This window comes from Paramormyrops kingsleyae, chromosome 9 (assembly GCF_048594095.1).
Source record: "Paramormyrops kingsleyae isolate MSU_618 chromosome 9, PKINGS_0.4, whole genome shotgun sequence".
Classification (NCBI taxonomy): Eukaryota; Metazoa; Chordata; class Actinopteri; order Osteoglossiformes; family Mormyridae; genus Paramormyrops; species Paramormyrops kingsleyae.
The window spans coordinates 254,528-272,563 of record NC_132805.1 but is presented as its reverse complement, the minus strand read 5'-3'; the positions used below and the strand labels follow the sequence as shown (position 1 = coordinate 272,563).

General features: G+C 44.6%; 1 protein-coding gene across 4 annotated transcripts in view; it reads left to right on the top strand.

The window, feature by feature from the left end:
• The window catches only part of LOC111850455 (ataxin-1-like), a 63,640-nt gene that overhangs the window by 24,302 nt on the left and 21,302 nt on the right, over window positions 1-18,036 (top strand). Inside the window, exon 1 of one of the 4 annotated variants that reach the window (XM_023824359.2) lies at window positions 14,336-14,464. The exons of 1 other annotated variant lie outside the window; for it this stretch is intronic. The gene's annotated coding sequence lies outside the window, so the exon portion shown is untranslated. Of the gene's footprint in view, window positions 1-14,335; window positions 14,465-16,009; window positions 16,146-18,036 lie in introns of those variants that run through there. 2 more of the 4 variants (XM_023824360.2, XM_023824361.2) reach the window with 2 other exon arrangements.

The window sequence follows — 18,036 nt, the reverse complement described above, 5'->3', positions numbered from 1 at the left end:
TATTAATGAGGAATGATATGTGTGGTCTTTAAGTGAGGTTGTTTGTCTGTAATATGTGATTTTGGTCAGATTCAGCTATTGTGTTGGGAGGTGTTCTCCAGTTTTCCACCTATTTGCTGAGGTTTAGAGGTCATCTGTATTTGTGTTCTTGTGTCATTTGAAAGTTTTTTTTTTTTTGTCTTTTTTATTTATGTATGTATCTATTTTATTTATTTGTGGCAATTTCTGTCGTATGTGTAACTGATTCTGTGTAAAGCACTTTGGTCAATCATTGGTTGTTTTAAGACATGCTATAGAAATAAACTGACTTGGCTGAATACAAAAATGGTTTTCTTGGCTGTAATTAAAGCTATGGAAATGTCAGAATGTAGTCGTACTTTTTGTAGTTTTCTTTTCCCTTTCTGGTCAGCTTTCTAGTGAGCACAGAAGTGGGGAGGCTGACATTCTGCATTTCAGATGAACTGATACTTTGGTGATAGACTGTCACTGGACAGTACACCGGAGGACATGTCTAGGGGATGTGAGAGTAGCTGTCAGTGGTGGCAAGAGGGCAGTGTGTAGCTTTGTGGGTTAGGCTTGCGATCGGAAGGTTGCTGGGTCAAATCTCATGGTCGGCAGAGTGATTTCAATGTTCGAACCCTTCAACAAGGCCATTAACTTCAGGCTGCCCCTGCTTTCTCAGTTAGATTTTGCTTTGCATAAAGGCTTCTGACAAATTAGTCTTTGTCAGTGCGTATGTCTGAGTTACTACGTATTATTTTGAGAATTTCGTGATGTGCTTGAACTTATCTTTGGTTAGTTGTAGATCGCCATTTCTAGTTATTCTGAAAGTATCCAGAAGTTAGTGTTGGTGGTAATCTCAAGGTATCCTTCTTGCATTTATGACATAGACAGTAGGGTGTCTGTACATTAGGGCCAGGAGCTCTTTATGATGTGTGTTTAACTGGTTTATCAAAGTCTTTTGCCATTGATGTAAGTTTGGGAAGTTACATTTTTGGAAAAAATAAACACGTCGGTCTCTGGTGAATTTTGTTCCTTCGCATTTTCATCATTTGCAACTTTTAGGTCCTGTATGGTGTTCCCCGCTGAGTCCTTTGCTGTAGAAATTATCCTTTTTTGTTCTTTGATATGTTTGAATAGATATGCAAAATGGTTTCCTGTTTTGCCAGAGTGTTCCATGTGCTTATGCCTGACTTTACAGTAAGTTTTCTTATCAAACAGGTAATCCAGCTGAAATAGATTTTTTTCTAGCACAGTATGTGCTCTCTGTGGCGTGTTTGTTCCAGACCGGCTTCTCTTTGCTTTCAAATTTAATGCCCACACTTACTGTTTCCCAGCGAGGCTTTGGGTGGAATTTTCAGGTGAGTCTTTTCTTTCCATAAAGGATGCCTGTTCTCTTTTCCAATATGAGCCGAAGTCTTTTTTCCTGACCAGTGATGCATTTGAGTGTGATCTGATTGTGGTTTAATTTTTGTGGGTGTGACATATATTGTCCACATTTTTGCTCCCTCCAAGCTCCCAATACACCTGTACCAGCTATTCGGCGTTCTTGATTGCTTGATTATTTGTTCCAAGTGTGCTCAGAGATGGCAGGGAGTAAAAATGTGGTCTGCCTGGGCATCTCCGAGGACTGGGTTGGGAAACACTGGATAATTGAATAGGATATTAGTGAATTATTGGTTAGAACACATTTTTGTGGGAAAATGAACTGGCAAACGGTATTTTTACCTAGTCTGCCAAGACAAGATTTTGTCTTTTCCTGTTTGAGAATGTTACTGGAAACCAGTTTCCTGTGTGAGAAAAGTTGTTTGAATTGTCTGCTTCTGAGTGAACTGTCCCTTTCTATAATAAAACAGCTTGAAAAATGCATTAGGTAATGAAAATAATTCATGAAAGGATTCTGGGTCATCAGGGTTTGAGTGATATGCTTGCAGTAGTTAAAGGAACGTGGTGAACAGATGCATCAGGGATGATATCATGTCTTGTTGGGTCAGCCGTTGTGTCATTGTGGGCTAGAAGTAATTTCTTGTAACCAAAATTCATACATTTTTTCCCATGCACTTATGGGCAAATCATAAATGATTAATGTTTTTTGATCATTTTTTATTGTATTCAATGGGAGGTTTCCTGTAGCAATATGTCTATTTCCAGATCATTTTAAAATTACAGTTCTTTTTACTGGTGAATTAATTTCCTGTACAGTCCAGCTAATAAATTTTAATGGGGTTCACGTTGCGGTATATAGTAATAAAGTTTGACATCATGCTGTCATTTTTTCAACAATAAAATATTCTCTGGCTTGTCAGTATGATTTGCTTTTCTTGCCGTCTGTGATTATTAAAAAAAACACACACAGCAAGAGCACAGTGTCATAAATGCTCACAGATCTTTAAATGTCGGTGGCAACCTTGAGAATTTATAGCTTCCAAAGTGAAACAAAAGGAACACGAAGGAGAATGTTTTGATTGATTCTTTGTGATATTAATTTCTGCTCTGTAATCGATGGCACCATTGAAACAGTGTTAATTTCTGGCCAGTTCAAGCTCCAGCTCACTAGCTCAGTGACGTCCATCCAGCTCCTCCATCCCTCCTGTTATTCTTACTTGTGGGTTGTTTGCAGCACAGCAGTGTTACCGTCCTCAGCACAGCAGTGTTACCGTCCTCAGCACAGCAGTGTTACCGGCCTCAGCACAGCAGTGTTACCGTCCTCAGCACAGCAGTGTTACCGTCCTCAGCACAGCAGTGTTACCGGCCTCAGCACAGCAGTGTTACCGGCCTCAGCACAGCAGTGTTACCGGCCTCAGCACAGCAGTGTTACCGTCCTCAGCACAGCAGTGTTACCGTCCTCAGCACAGCAGTGTTACCGTCCTCTGTTGCCTGTCTTTAATAAGGGATACAGGAAACCCCGTTAACGTGAAGCAGTTCAGCTTGGCTCCTTGTGGTTAGCATGTTGCGTGCAGCTGGTGTTCCCAGACCTCTTTGAGGTACATAGAGTGTCTGTTCACAGGGTCACCAGCTGTTGCTGTCCCCTGCATCTTCGCCTGCTTAGGGGAAGGTACAGACAGTCATTATCGGGGGGGTGGGGGAGTGCGCCTCTGCACCAGTCGGATGTGAAAGCAGAGTCAGAGACGTAGTCACAGGACAGACAAGGCTGGCAATAGCCAGGGGTCCCGAGCTGGGAGGGCCCCCCAAGCTGGGAGGAGGGCCCCAAGGGCAGCTGATTACATAGCATGGTGCAACGACAAATCTGATTTATTTGTATATTCTGAAAATAAAAGACTTGTGATTATTGAATTCTTTTAGTTGATATTATTAATTTAGACTTATTGATTAAAATATTGGTACAATAGAGTGATTTCAATGTTGGGCCCTTGAACAATTTTACTGTCGGGGGAAGATGAGTGGGGGGGAGATATTGAGTTTTTTTTTTTTTGTTTTTTTTTTTACATACGACCTCAAGTGTCCCCAGAATCACCTTTTAGCAGAGACTTTGTGCGGAGAATTGCCCTTTTGCCACAGTGGAGTTCCCTGCTTGGAGCACTAGAGGGCGATGAGGCATCCTCATGGATTTACAGTCCCCCAGGAGAAGAACATTCACAGCCCTCTGGCCCTTTTACATTTATTTATTTAACTGATGTTTCTGTCCAAAGCTGCGTACAAGTGAGGCAGATAATATATTACAAGTATACAGCTGTCAAGTAAGCAACTTCAATACAAGTACTGCTAGGCTGAGCTTCCTGTCAATGACCAGTAACAAGTACAAGTTAGTTATGGGAACCAGAGCTATACATAACATGGTAGAATATAATATCAGAAGAAATACTCAAATTAATAACACCAACAGAATCTGGTAGGAACTAGTTTAAGCGGAAATATAAGCATAATTAGTCCAACTTCTTGGTCGACACAAAATCATGAATTTCCATTCCATTTCCAAAGCTATTGTTTGAGGGTAATCCAGCACACTTTGTTCACTGGTGCCATTATGCAAATACGGCACAAATGACTGAAACCTGACCTGGACTGCATCAGCGTAGAATGGTTTTCAGTAGCGTCTCAAGAAACAGGCAAAGCACACCTTAAGCGGCAATCTGCATTTGGGAAGCGCAGAAATTGTGCGAAGTACTTGAGCGTCGTTCCCCCGAAAGATGTCATGGTTCTGCGTGAAGCCGTTTATCACTCTGACGAGTGTGACGCCGCTGGCTTCCGCGACGTTTAATCCCTGAGAGGAGTCGGCCTACTGGCTGCGACAATGCCAGGTGTGACTGGTTCCGTGGTTTGCTGCATTCTGTCGGCGCTTAGTGCTATATTAAACTCATTACATGCCGGGTCAGAATACAGCTATGCACAGGTCTCTGTCTTCATATGTAGGCCGGCTTGGTGAGGGAGATCACCTGAAGTGGCATAGCGCATGAAATAGGAGCTGCGAAATGTAAATAGGTAGTCAAGTGCATGATTCATACTGCACAGAACTGTGGCTGATGGGAAGAGCTGTGTGGATGGTGTCATAGCGGAGCCCTCGCTGGATGCTGATTTCTGGTTTATGTAGCAGCAGGTTGAGAGCCAGGGATTCCGTACACATCACTCACTTTGAGAATTAAAGTTCTAGGCTCTACTTTGCCTCGCTTCCTGTAGCATTGGTCTGAGTTTGATTGTTTCCCTACTCTAATGAGGCAACATGATACAAAACTTTTGACAAGCACAGTGACAGGAGTACCTGTCGAATGCTACCGCCGTCTGCCTCCCCATGGCTTGCTCTCCGCCTGTGTGTGTGTTTTATTGAGCAACCCGATGGTCGACTCCAGGGAGGGTTGTCACCTCGCGCCTTGAAGAAGGCAGGAATGAGCCAAGATCGTCTGTGAATGTATCTCATCCGCGACTCGCCCCTCAAAAAGCCTAGGCGACTGTAGAGAGAATTGATTCTGTGGACAGAAGGACTCGCCGTAACCACTCAGGGAGATGACGGATGTTCCCTTTGGAGAGACCTTTCTGATGGGAAGGATAAGTGCAGAGTGCTGATCAGAGGGCTGAAGCCTGTGCTCATGGCACCACTGCGCTGAATGCTTAGGGGGGCATGTCATTTACCATAGTATTTTGTCAGTTGATTGTACTGCCCATCCCGTCTTATGTACACACTCGTGAGTAAAGATTTGTGTGAATGTTTTTGTATTCTAGAGTAAAGTGCTTTTAAAATTCTTCCAAAAAGGAATCTTTGCAGTTGTGATTGAGGACCTGGAGGGTCGATACAGTGATTGTGCTATTAGGAAATGCTTCTCAGAAAGTGCTAAAGTGTGTTTGAGGATTGCCACCGTCCCCGAGGGCCAGGACCGCTCTGCCCTCCACGGGCTGCAAATAGAATGTAACTCCTCCATGTAATCGCCTGTGAGCAACTTAAAAAAAACACAAATTCTGTTCCTTTGCCATTCAACATAGAGAAAAGCATTGATGTGTGTGTGTGTGTGTGTGTGTGAGTGGGTGTGTATGTATGTATGTATGTATGTGTGTGTGTATTTATATATATATAGAGAGAGAGAGACAGAATGATACTGCTGTGTTGCTATGATGCATGACGGCTAACATTCTTGGGGGGGTGAGCATCTGTATTTGTCTTTTGTCATTTGAAAGTTTTTTTTTCTTTTTTATTTATGTATCTATTACAAGTATTTATTTGTGGTAATTTCTGTCGTATGTGTAATTGATTCTGTGTAAAGCACTTTGGTCAATCATTGGTTGTTTTAAGACATGCTATAGAAATAAACTGACTTGGCTGAATACAAAAATGGTTTTCATGGCTGTATTTAAAGCTATGAAAATGTCAGAATGTAGTCGTACTTTTTGTGTGTAGTTTTCTTTTCCCTTTCTGGTAGGAAAAGGAAATTCCAGGCAGTTAGTGGAGAGAGTGAGGCTAAAAATATAGACAGAACAGCTCTTTATCGAAGTGGATCATCCCTGATTTCATAATTAGTCATTTATGAAAACTCAGCATAACTATTAACACTCCTACATTGTGGGTTTGCACTGTAGAGTACATGAGTGAATGTGTGTGCGTGTATGTGTTCTCTGGAATGCCCTGACATCCTATCTTGGCCATCCCCTGAACGGTGCTTCCTGGGATAGGATCCAGGCTCACGGCGACCTTGCGTTGGGTAAGCAGTCATGGGAAATGGATGGCTGATGTGGTCACTATTACCATTTTAGAGATCCCCTATAAAGAAGTGCAGCGTGCGGTTAATAAGCAGTTTGAGCTGACATATGTCAGTGTCTAACGAGGGACTAACTGTGTATAAAAAGCGATTCTGCCCAGACCCTGGTTGGAATGAGCTCGCTGGCAGAATGAGCGCAGACCATATTGATGGGATGTGATTATAACTGTTCTGCACTAGTAACGATGTCATCGGCAGCCTCTCCCCACAGTGACAGTGATTGGGCCCAGCCCGGCAGGCCCCCTGTGATTGGTCGGGGGTTGGAGAGGCAGGGTAGGGAGTAGCCAGTCTGTTTCGTTGTTGTGGGAAACTTCAGAGGTGGGAGGGCTGGTCAAGGACATGAGCAGCAAGGGCAAAGCGTACCGTATCTCAAAGGAAGACAAGAGGATCTCAGAGGCAAACTCAGCCATTGTGGTCAATTTCCTTTGTTTTTTTAAATGATTGTCAAAATCTAAATTGATGCACATTACAGTCCTTTCCATATGCCTCCCCCCTGTTATTAACACATTAACCTACTGCACATCGATTTGTGTTTATAGACAATAGCCTATAAAATTCTTCCTGGAGGTTGACATGTCCTTTAATGTGCCTTTTGGGGTCGACAGAGATTCTAACGGCCAGTTGTACGTCTCCATCTGTAACAAGAGCATGTTATTGGATGCTGCTATAACAGCCCACTTGGTGGCTAAAAAACCCTTTTCATGTCCCTCATAAACAGTCGCACAGCTCACCGGTCCGGCTGGGCTGAGCGAGCACAGCGAGCTGGTGGCTTCGGCTCGAGGCCCAAAGGGCGTTATGGCGTTTAAGATGGAACAAATGCTCGCTGCCAGAAATGTTCTCCCTTGGCAGCAGAGACCCCTTGTTAAGCATCTTGAAGGTTCTGCCTGCTTAATCCCACCCTGGAGTGCAGCTTTTATCAGAGTATTACAGAGGGGGCAGTACACTGAAATATGGACTGTGTGTAAATTACATATGTGCAGATTGTTGTTGTATATCGCTGAGACTCATTTTCTTTATTTGCACTTATTTTTTAATTTTGCAGATTGGAGGAGAAATAAAAAATTACTTTGGGGGCAGCATTGGGGAGGGGGCATCTGTCCAAGGTAATGTAGCTGCCCCGTAACGGTTAGCATTACAAATGTGCACAATCGGTGCAGGCAGCAGGTTACGCAGCACTACAAAACGCCTCTCCACATGCTGAGCTCCCTCCCGTGTTCAGGAAGTGATGTATGCAGTGAGACCGTCCCACAGAACAGCGGCATCCGTCTGCATGATGTATTTCCTTGGGACTTGTGCCAGCTCTTTTGGAGTCGTACAACCACTGTGGATCCTGCCTCCTTGGTAACTCCCTACCGAGTCCTCAGTGTGGTTAAGGTCTGGGGATTTTCCGGGTCGCAGAGCCGTCTGGATGCAGTTCTGATCTCCACACGCCACCTGTACGTGGCAGGCATGCCCTGTGGACCCAGGCTGGGAGTAGGTGCCTCACGGCCAAGATGACAACTCCAGATGGTATGTGCTACCCTGCCTCCCATTGTAGGGGGTAGATGAGATCTGTAACCTTATTGCACCATCAGAACCTCATGGTTGGGAGCAGGAATTTGAGGGTTATGTGTCTGGTGATGTGATCACTAAAGCTGCTCCTATATGTTCCTGCAGGCTCTGCAAGTTGTCTATCCATCACTGCACCGCAGAGATGCTCATCGTGTTCTATTCAGTGTCGGATACCATTCTATCGCCAGGGTGGCTTGTTATGTCCCATATGCTGGCCAGGCCACAATGTCTGTCACTTACCTGACATTAATTAATTTTTTGCAGTCATCCTGATTTGTTTCACATCTAGACAGTGAATCATGTAGGAAGGAACTATATGTCTTGTTCAGACTCAGAAATCCATACGGGTCATTATTTAAAAATAATCCAGGATCGGGTGTGACGGATCTCCCCTTCTTGATGGGGGGGGGGGGGGCTTGCTTGTGTCTAATCGCTGATGGTGCCTTGGGGTTTTCCAGTACGCGTTTCTGAGCTCCTGATTAGAATTCTTTGCATGTCGCACAGATCAGACTGGCTTCATTGCTGAGCTGAACACCAAAGTTACAGTGGGATCCCCATGTGTACCATGGAAAGATGGGCCGTGATGTCTGTGTTCAGGCAGATCACCGACCTTGTGAATGGCAGAAAAAAATATCATAACAGTGAATTTAAAGAGCCAGTATGAATTATATTTCCTATTATTTTTAAATACTTTTTAGCCCCCCTCCCACAAGGAATTGCAAGGGAAAGACTGGATTTACAGGAGATCGGAGATTTGCCTTCCGTTCATCTGTGTCTGGATGGAAGCTCAATTTATTATTCCCATCTGAGTACTTCTAGAGGATTCGTATTCCAGCCTTGTTTTGCTGGAAAGCCAGAGACAAAAAGAATTCCTTCTGGTTTCAGCGGGATGAGATGACCTGCCGATTTTATGTGGGTCTTCCTGGGCTCCACTTCAGAGGCCTGTCTGCTGTCAGCACGAAATCTGCTCCGAAGCACCACGCCAAAGCGAGACTGCGGGTAGACCACTGTACTCGGCTCACCTTTAAATAGGGATGAAACCTTTTACCCTTAACAAAATTCACAAACAGATCTGAACATATCCATGAACCTTTCTTAAATGGCTTTTCCCAAGAAAAAAATTATAGCATTGAACAGGCCTTTGCAGTTTAGGGATTTCATTCATATTATAAATCGTACATGATCATAAACATGCCCCGAGTGCATAAGCCATGTGTGTTTTTGGCCTTCAGTCAAGTGTGAAGTGGCAATTGCAACATTTACGGAGAGTTATCTGTGGAATTGTGTAAGTGGGATGGAGCGGTAATCTGCTTTTCTGAACTGCAAAATAAACATAGCTGTCAATGAATCACAGAGCTTGAATTATGTCATTCATCTCTGTGGAATTTTAAGTCTAGGGAGTTTTAGTCCTGATGATTGTTTCTGCTTGTTCTTAAACAAAGGACCAGGATTTGTGCTGCTTGTTGGGGATGTTTCATAATCTTTCGTATTTATAGGCCAAATTTGAATTCTCCTCAAATATCCTCCCTGAGGAGCAATAAAAAATAATAATAATTGTCAATTTTAGGAAATTGGTAATACTTACTTCTGTTAGGGATTGCTTGTTATTCTTTTTTTAATTATAGTTAATATAATAGTTAACTACTGTGGAAAAGTGGAGAAGTCAGTCTCTTTGTGTTTATGTGACTCCTCTGGAAAGGTGTGAATGAGCAAGACGTGACCAGTGGTGGGAGCCTGAGCAGGCACGCACGTGAGAGTGTGTGTGTGTGCGTGTGTGTGTGCGTGCGAGCGCACGTGAGAGTGTGTGTGTGTGTGCGTGTGCGTGCGAGCGCACGTGCACATGTTGCTTGGCAAGGCACGGGCGACCTGCCCGCCGGCTTTGTCTGCGCTGACACCACACTGTCGGGGACTCGTTGCTTTTTTTCCGCATTTCCACACCACTGCCCACCCCCGCCAGTCAGAGAGATTTAAGCGCCTTCCTCTGTCCCCACCGCGGGCATCATGCTGGGCGAGCGTTCGGCTTCTAGAAGGCGTGAACCCATTCGCAGCATACAAATTTTGTAGTGTGCATGCATGCATAGCTATATTAATTTAACGTGGTTAGGCTTCCCCTAGTGGATATCTGAGGAACTGCAACATCTCTATATGATGTAATTGAGAGAAATGTAAAGCAGACAGCAAACCCCGCCCCCCCATCCCCCAAAGCCATTTGGTGGTAATAAGGCAGCTGCACAGACAGGAGAGGTTTGTCATCCTTTACAGATGGCCTGCTGTCTGTTGCATGTGGTATATAAAGAAATGGTCTTAAGCTTTGAAATGGAAGCTTTTCTTAATGGCAGGGGACGAGAAATTTTGGAACAAAATACCAAGGTGTCTGTGTATGTGTGCATCGGTGTGGGCGCTAGGTAGAATGTGTTAAATCGTGCCTTTTCCAGAACATTCTGGAATGCTTTTGTGTAAGGTCTAGCAGTGAGAAGGTGAGCACGTATTCAGCTGGGACCAGACGAAGGACGTTTCGTTCCTAATAAACAGCCAGCAGAAGTTGGCTGCGTGTCTCTTTTAACGTCGGACATGTGGACCTGGCTGCGAGCGACTGGGATGCATCTACACCACAAGATGCTTCATGGAGTTTCCTGCAATGGAGCTGCCCTGTAGTTCAAAAAGACCAGAAGTCATAAACAAAGTCACTGTTGACCTAATTATTTTATCACGCCTCTCAAGCCTGATCACTGCTAACATACGATCTGGACATTGATATGCAAATCGCCCAGCTGCTTAGCTGACAGAAAGCCCCTGGCATCGATGTTCTCGCAAGTAGTGGCTCTTCATCAAAGTCAACCGCTGTCTGTGTCCCGCCACCGCCTGTTGAGCCCCGGTACCGTTGTCGCAAAGTGCAAATGTGTTTGCCTGTCATTTCAGTCGCCAGCGTCGTTAGGAGTTCGCTAGGAGCCGTTAATCTCAGGCGCGTTTGTTGTCCTGCCTGCCAGTGTGCGCCTGCCATGTCGTGGTGTTTATATTGAACGGACTTTCAATTCATGTCAAAATGAATGTACATATCTGTTCATGTTAAACGCTACCTTGGCCTGCAGTTTTTCTGTTTTTTGTTCAGCTCTGTCTGTGTGGATTATGTTTATATTACTTTGTGAGGACCAAATGTTCCCCACAATGTAATAAAAGCCTGTTATTTCGAGGTCCCCACAAAGATCTGTGAATGCTGTCAAAAATAAATGCTAAAAGTCTCATATTTTGTTTGTTTACTTATGGTTAAGGTTAGGGCTGGGTAGGGGTTAAGGTCATCATGTTGGGATTAAAGTTTTCCCCATAGAAATGACATAATTACAAATCTGTGTGTTTGTGTGTGTGTGTGTGTGGCGTGAATGCTTAGTTGGAAACGGGTGTCCCTTTCACGCCCTCTGCTGTTGAAATGAGACACTCTGAGTGGCACACAATCCAGAGCTGCCTTCTTAATGGATAAGATCATCCTGCCGTTCTGCTGAAGTGTGTCCGGCGTCTGACCATAATGTGTTCGTGCTGAGCGGCATTTGCCTTATCAGGAGAACCTGGCTTGTCTTGGCATCAGTCAGAATATGCTAAAGCTGGTCTGAAGTGTAATATATTAAAGAACCATTCACTGCTCCCTTTCTTGTGAAGACGAGGAGTGATTTTTAAGCAAATGCACAAGTCTAGAATTTCACTGTGCTCTCTGCGGCTGCCCACTTCTACGAAGAACAGCCATCTTGGTCGGGTCTGGATCCTCAAGCACCTGGGGGGGGGAGATGACCTCAGCCTGGGTGGTGGATGCTGACCCTCAATTGCCACTGTCTTGGGAAGGAGGATGGTTTTTAAATGCAGGAATGAGTTGGATGCCAATAGCAGAGCATCAGCAAAATAGAGGAAGGCATGACAATGTCTATCATACTCTAAACATACCACTTCAACCCAGCCATTGTACATACTTATTCTTGTATACAAAATTGCCATAATATCTATTAAATTAATATCACTATTCCAATTGTTCAACCACTTAATAGTAGCTAAGCTAAATTTTAGCCATTTTTCCTGCTGAACCTACAAAATTATTGTCTATGAAATATTTCATACTCTAGAGAATGTGATTGCCAGAAGGCAGACATGACAAATCAGTAGAAGCAGTATTTCCTGAGGTTTATTTATCATTTGCCAGCAGTCATATTATGTCTGATCCAACTTTCATTGTAACAGAAAACTTATTTCTGTAAACTTACAGGTGTTATGGTAAGGATGTCAGCTAGACAGTTAGCAGTTACAGAGGCACCCCTGATTTGCACTCGTCCTAAAGTAGTCGCTTCAAATCCTTACTCTGGGTGCATCACGTAATTCCTTACAAATGTGACAGAGGACATGCGGTGTCACGGAAGGTTAGATTTAAAAGCTTCACTCAAAATTTCCTGCACCCAGTATCTTTTTTTTTGCTGGTTTGTGTCAAAAGGAATAGTGTGTTAAACAGCTTTCATATCCCTAAGTGGTTTTGACAGGCACCTTGCTGTTGCATTATGGGTGGTGTGTTAGATTGGATTGTGCTTCTCTCTGTCGGTAGCGGTAACCCAACCTGTCAGATGTAATCCTGTCATAAGCACTCACACACACACACACACACACACACGCATACACAGGCACGCACGCACTGACACGCCTTGGGAAGCTGAGGTCTGCCGCCCGCGATGCCGTGTTGGTGTTTTTCAGCATCTGAAGCCTCGGGTCTAACAATAGGCTCATGCTGAGTCGTTGAGGGGAGCGGGAGAACCGGCAGAGTGATTTGGCTCGACTCAGTCTGCTTGGCAGTAAACTATCTCTGCCTCTGAGTGCATATTCTCTCATTACTGGGAAGGGGACAATATGCTGCGACTATTCTGGGGAAAAATAACGGGTTTTCTTGGTTGTTAGCTCGGCTGGCATAGAAGAATAGGTCAATGACGTAGGGGGGGGCCTTCCCTCATCCGGGGGGGCAGAGTGATGTCCCGTGTGTGACGTTAATTAAGTGAAGTTGCCGAGTGCTAATGAAATCCCTGGTGTAAATAGTTAATGTTAATCGATTGCCGGGATCGGTGTTACTTATGATCTGTGTTTGTGGCTTGCAGAACCTGGAAAACCTGCTGATCTGAGCATAGAACTGGAGAAGGTAGTAAAATCCCAGTACTGGGGGGTTGGAGGCTGCTTTTCAGGGAGACACACCACACAGCCAAAGTAACGGGCCGAAAACAGCAAGCATCTTCCTTAAAGGGGGCTGAGAGAGCGTGGAGTGGCCTTGTTGCCATGGCTGCGGGCACTTTGGTATTCCCCCCACAGTCTTGGAGAGCTGGCCCCCCCTTCAGAGTCAGCCAGAGCGCGCAGCGAGGAGAGCCAAGGCGGCTATTCAGGCTGTCCTTGCGCCAAAGGAGCCTCTCCTTCTCCACTTTTCAGCAGTATTTCCCTACTTTTTGGCGGTAACATGTCCTGCTTGAGGCCCACATGACACTCTGTCTCAATAATAGGTGTCCCCCCCTCTCTGCAGTAAGACATTTGTCTCAAACTCAGAATTGTGACCCAGTATAAGCAGATCAGCTTGGCAGTTATTTCATAATGAAAAATGTGAGCCAAACTTCATCTTGGCTGCAGCCAAAGTCACAATATGTTGTGAAGAAGAAAGTATTGAAGAAAGTGCTTTGAAATGGTAGGAAACCAACTTTCTTTTCCACCAACAGGTAGTTAAATTGGAGGGTTGTGTTGCCTGGCACTAGGTCTGCCACGTTACACATTCTCTGTTTGTCTGTTTTAACTGCTGCTCAAGTCTTCAAAACATGATGGATTACTGCAGGACCTCCCAGAAATCCAGCAGTAAAGGAGACCATAGCTTTGTGGCTGTTAAATGACTGAACATTGCCTTTAAGTGCACAGGACTGGTTGAAAGTCTGTTGAGTTTGTTGTAGTCTGTACTGTAGAAAGCCCAACCATAATGGGGGACACTGGTCTGGAAAAAATTACTTGGTTGATTCTACTGTTTCCCAATCCATGTTGCAAATCCAGCAATGAAGATACCTGAGAGGCCATTTGGAGATCCATGGGTAAATTGATGGCCATTTGGAGATCCATGGATAAACCGATGGCCATTTGGAGATCCATGGGTACACTGATGGCTATTTGGAGATCCATGGGTACACTGATGGCCATTTGGAGATCCATGGGTACACTGATGGCCATTTGGAGATCCATGGGTACACTGATGGCCATTTGGAGATCCATGAGTAAACTGATTGCTGTGCGACTCTAGTGTGGAGATCCATCGGTAAACAGATGGCTGTGTGTGGAGATCCATAAGCAGGCTGAGGGCCTTGTGGCTCTAGTGTGGAGATGACACAATTTCCCAGTCCATGCCACAAGTGTGGATGATGATAACCTAGAGGTGTGTGTTTGAAGTACATCTCCTCCTGTTCCTTTAAATCAGGCCAGCACATGAAGGTTCATCAGTGCCCGTCCCTCTGGCTTCCAGAAAAGCAGGGAGGAGCAGCTCTTGCTCCTTTATCACTCCCTGCACCCTGAGCAGCACCTCTTGAACTTGTGCTTATCTCTTGCGCAAACATGCGCCGGCCTGGCAAGGAGAGCATGAGGCACCGAGACGAGGGGGCACTCGTGTCAGCCTCCCTGTCTCTGGATCCCACTGTGCGTGATCTCTGCACTGCCTAGAATTTGCAACGGTAAGTTGATATTCTATAAGAACATATTTTGCCAACCAAACGTTTGTTTATCTCCCGTGGTAGATTTATTGATGCTATGTGATACCAGTCAATCGACCCCTGTAGCCCTCATGTAGAAGTCACAACCGACTGGATGACTTACTGGTCTGATACGTGCCCAGTTCGCTAGTCCCAGGAAGGGCACCTGAGTCGGGCATCCACCCATGCCCAGAACTCTCCCCTGGGTGCAGCACAGTGGTAAAGGGCACAGACTCCCGACCTGCATGCATCCAGGCCGTAAACCCACAGAACATGTTCTTAACCTGAATGGCTCCAACTAAAATGAATAATAGCAAGCTGCCCTACATAAGTGTTTACTGAGCCACCTAACATCATCGTAAGTGTTTACTGAGCCACCTAACATCATCGTAAGTGTTTACTGAGCCACCTAACATCATCGTAAGTGTGTCTGAGCCACCTAACATCATCGTAAGTGTTTACTGAGCCACCTAACATCATCGTAAGTGTTTACTGAGCCACCTAACATCATCGTAAGTGTGTCTGAGCCACCTAACATCATCGTAAGTGTTTACTGAGCCACCTAACATCATCGTAAGTGTTTACTGAGCCACCTAACATCATCGTAAGTGTTTACTGAGCCACCTAACATCATCGTAAATGTTTACTGAGCCACCTAACAACATCGTAAGTGTTTACTGAGCCACCTAACATCATCGTAAGTGTGTCTGAGCCACCTAACATCATCGTAAGTGTTTACTGAGCCACCTAACATCATCGTAAGTGTTTACTGAGCCACCTAACATCATCGTAAGTGTGTCTGAGCCACCTAACATCATCGTAAGTGTTTACTGAGCCACCTAACATCATCGTAAGTGTGTCTGAGCCACCTAACATCATCGTAAGTGTTTACTGAGCCACCTAACATCATCGTAAGTGTTTACTGAGCCACCTAACATCATCGTAAATGTTTACTGAGCCACCTAACATCATCGTAAGTGTGTCTGAGCCACCTAACATCATCGTAAGTGTGTCTGAGCCACCTAACATCATCGTAAGTGTGTCTGAGCCACCTAACATCATCGTAAGTGTTTACTGAGCCACCTAACATCATCGTAAGTGTTTACTGAGCCACCTAACATCATCGTAAGTGTTTACTGAGCCACCTAACATCATCGTAAGTGTGTCTGAGCCACCTAACATCATCGTAAGTGTGTCTGAGCCACCTAACATCATCGTAAGTGTTTACTGAGCCACCTAACATCATCGTAAGTGTTTACTGAGCCACCTAACATCATCGTAAGTGTTTACTGAGCCACCTAACATCATCGTAAATGTTTACTGAGCCACCTAACATCATCGTAAGTGTGTCTGAGCCACCTAACATCATCGTAAGTGTTTACTGAGCCACCTAACATCATCGTAAGTGTTTACTGAGCCACCTAACATCATCGTAAGTGTTTACTGAGCCACCTAACATCATCGTAAGTGTGTCTGAGGCTGGCTGTTCTTACATGTCAGCACATGCCTGGGCAAGTACTGGTCCTGTCTGTGGAGTGCAGCGGGGTTAGTTGATCTTGGTCGGCAGAGAGTTCACACTGAAAACGCGAGTCCATGGCCCCCCCTGTCACCCTTACTGGATAAACACAACCAGCGCAGCCAGACAGACACGACGCGCTTGTGGGTATGATTGTTATTGCTGCTGTTATTGTTTATTTAACTGAGACTGCTGCTAATCTGCGCTGTGTGGTTTGATGGCATGTCCTCCCTGCTTTTCATATGTGCTTCCTCACAGCAGCAGGCCTGTATACCTACATTTTTGCTGAGGCTCTTTGAACCAGGTGTTCTTAATCTCTGCCAAGGTGATCCCTGTGTGTGTGTGTGTGTGTGTGTGTGTGTGTGTGTGTGTGTGTGTATGTGTGTGTGCAGTGATCCTTATGCAGGAATGTATTTTATGTTTGGAGTGGTCTTTATGTAGGTGTTTGCGTTTTTGTATGTATTACATTGTGGCGACCTGTAACTTTTAACCTTGTGGGGACATTTTTCCAGTCCCCACAAGGATAACCACAATTTTATAAAAATTAGTGAATGCAACTATGTTTTGTTTATGGTTAAGGTTTAGGGCTGGGTAGGGGTTAAGGATGTCATAGTTGGGATTAAGGTTATGCCCACAGAAATGAGTGGAGAGTCCCCACAAAGATATGAATATGTGAACTGCGTGTGTGTGTCTGTGTGTATGAGAGAGAGAGAGAGAGAGAGAGCATGCCACCCTCTGGGTTTCATCGCCCCTCAATATTGTGGTGATGCACAAACCTCTGAACCCTACGCCTTATGTATAAAACAATCAAAGGAATATTAGTAATAAGAACAAGATTTACCTGCTTCATGGAACCTTCCGGAAAAAAAAATCTACTTAACCTCTCTTCTGATATCTGTGACTGGCAATAAACGTGGGCAGGAGATACTGGATGCATATCGGTGCTGAGCATCTGAGTGCTGCTCATTACGTCATCTACACTTCCAAAAGTGGCGTTGGATCCCACCTCAGAAAGCCTGTACCCCCCTCCTGTTCAGCACTTGCTAAATGCTTTTATGTCGTCCAGTGCTGTGGGCTAATCCTACCACATTACATTAAGGGGAACTCAAAGGCTCGTAATCTTCGAGAGGTAAAGGCAAACGGGGCAAGACATGCACTTCATTGTATGTGACCTTCAATGTAAATGTTAGCAAAGTTGTTTTTAATCATCATCGTTATAACATCAATTACCCATTAACACGTGTATTTGACTGGTTGTATATTAATTGCTAAAAGGCTGTTGCATGCTCGCATGGACGAGTGAACCATATACTTTATAAAGTAGTGATAGAATGTCTGAACCCTGCCCTCCCCTTTGCTAGCTGAGTGATCGTCTTTTAGATATAATGCAGGAAAATGACTGAATACGAATATATTTGTTATATCAGTTGTATCATATTTGTATTATTTCAGTTGCTTGGTGGTTGATGATTGAAGGTCTAAAGTTCGAACTTCTGTCTAAAATTCTAGCTCAATGTCAGGATGTGTGGCTAAGCCTCTGTGCCTCTGTGCCTGTGTTCGGAAGGTCACTGGGTCAACCCAAGGCAGTTGGGCCTTTTGAGCAAGGCCCTTAACTGTCCTAATATCCTACTGGGGATGACCTGACCCTGTGCTCAGACCCACAGCTTCACCTTCAACTGTGTGTATCTCAAGGGAAAGATAGGATACATGAATGAATGAATTCCAATGTACTTGCGCAAATAAAGCATCATTTTGAAATTCATTGCTGGATTTTAAGATTATGCATATACTTCATTGCACTTAACCATGACTGATCACCATTATTCAAAAGAATTTTGGGGGAAAAAAATGGACAGAGAGCAGTGGAATTCCTTAGTCCCTGCGTTGGGCTAGAATGGACATGCCTGCATCCATGCGCCAGAGACACGAAAGAAGATTGAACCTCTCTGATCGTTTCCATTCTGATTCCCACTCACTGTAGACGGACTCATCTCTTCGCAAAATAGAGTGATTCGGAACCCGATATATCTGAAGTTCA